This window comes from Schistocerca gregaria, unplaced genomic scaffold (assembly GCF_023897955.1).
Source record: "Schistocerca gregaria isolate iqSchGreg1 unplaced genomic scaffold, iqSchGreg1.2 ptg000317l, whole genome shotgun sequence".
Classification (NCBI taxonomy): domain Eukaryota; kingdom Metazoa; phylum Arthropoda; class Insecta; order Orthoptera; family Acrididae; genus Schistocerca; species Schistocerca gregaria.
The window spans coordinates 620,812-622,736 of NW_026061795.1; the positions used below are offsets into that span (position 1 = coordinate 620,812).

Consider the following 1,925-nt stretch of genomic DNA (forward strand, 5'->3'; position numbering starts at 1 on the left):
GAAAAGCCGATCTGTCTAAGCTGGATATGCAGCACTCGGCAGCCTGCACTTGATATTCGTCCGTATTTTCGGTGAGTATGTTTGCATGCATTCTGCAGTATGAATCCTTTTGAGCAAGTGCGACACGGGACGAGTTATCATCTACATCTATATGGATACCCTGCAAAACACATTTAAGTGCCTGGCAAAGGGTTCATCGAATCACCTACACAACTGATAATTAATTGAAACCCTCAGCTGCCGACAGGTGTTGTTGATATACTTCGATGGGGACAGCTGAAAAGTGTGCCGCTACTGGGACTCGAACCCAGGATCTCCTGCTTACAAGGCAGACGCTCAATCCATCTGAGCTATCGAGGGCACAAATGAACAGCATGACTGCAGGAATTTATCCCTCGCACGCTTCCCGTGAGACTCACACCCCGAACCGCCCACAATCCGATTACGTAATGTACTTAATAGGTATTTGTCCATCCACTCATTACTGGCTCACACTAAGGTGACGATTCCCGTAAGATTTCCGGTAGCCTGTGCGCATTCGCACAGACGAAGGTCAATGGCTGGGTGACGTTTAACCATAGATATGAAGATAGTAACTGTTCTAGAAAGAACAGGCGCCACTGACGACCGTGCAGCTCTTCTAGAATACATGATAGACCGGCCGATGTGGCCGAGCGGTTGTAGGCACTTCAGTCGGGAGCCACGCGACCGCTACGGTCGCAGGTTCAAATCCTGCCTCGAGCATGGATGTGTGTGATGTCCTTAATTTAGTTACGTTTAAGTCGTTCTAAGTTCTAGGAAACTGATGACCTCAGATGTTAAGTCCCAAAGTGCTCAGAGCCATTTGAACCATCAGTCCGTATGTTTGCACACTACTTACAGTAACTTATGCTAAGGACAACACACACACAACCATGCCCGAGGGAGGACTCGAACCTCCAACGGGGGGAGCCGCGCGAAACGTGACAAGGCGTTGGACACATGGCGGGTACCCCGCGCGGCTCATGGCAGCCGTGACACTGCTTCAAACAATGGACTGTAGAAACTTTTGTAAAGCACGGATTAAAAAAAAAAAACCTTTCCGTTCCAGGAGTCTAGACAAGTACACCTTTAAAAAATGCAACTACAAAGAAATTGAATTTTCGAACGGGGCAGGGCTTAAAACTTTGAAGAGTTAAATTTTAATGGCCGTTCTCTTGTATGCAAATAGTTTCACAGTAGAAATTTCTCTAGTTTTATTTATTTATTTATTTTTTGCTGTAGGTAAAGAAGGATAGGATTCTGAGAAGGGGGAAGGGGGGGGGGGAGGAATCTCGCCTCTCCCACCTTGGAATTCTCAGTACAGAATTTTTATTCATTACGAGATTCTCAGCCACTTGCAGAGTGATTTCGCGTGATTCTGCAAAACTTTTCCTTTAGCCAATCGTAGCAACTATAGGATTCCGTTCCTGCTGCATGACATGTCTCGGAACTTAAACTGACCAACTTATTTGCATAAATAGCTAGCTTATCATCCGCTTCTTTACTTACTTAGACCGTTCATGGTCTGCAAAGCATTTTTTCTTTAATCGTTTTTTTTATGTCTTTTATAAACTGCAACACTTTCTAAACTTTTCTAAACTTAACGCCGTTGAAGCATGGTCTTTTGCTGAATGACCAAAAAGCAATGCTGACAGCTGGGGTCCAAGGTTTTTGTTAATCAAGCCGTTTGTATTCTTGTTTGTATAACGCATATTTCTTTATATCTAATTGAGAAGTGAAATACCGGTTTTCGTAGATGCAGATTTAAAATATTTTAATATAACGCAATAAATATTTCATTAAAATTTTCATCCCCTTATGCTCGAAGTTAAAAACCAGTGAAACACGTAGTTTTTAAAAATTGTAACAGATTAGCCGAATACGAACTGTCAGATATGCTTTCA

At 43.1% G+C, this 1,925-nt stretch overlaps 1 non-coding gene across 1 annotated transcript; it reads right to left on the reverse strand.

Moving 5' to 3' along the window:
- Positions 1 to 286: 286 nt before the first annotated feature.
- Trnat-ugu (transfer RNA threonine (anticodon UGU)) lies at positions 287 to 361 on the reverse strand. The gene has a single exon. It is a non-coding gene; the product is annotated as a tRNA-Thr (tRNA).
- Positions 362 to 1,925: the final 1,564 nt, after the last annotated feature.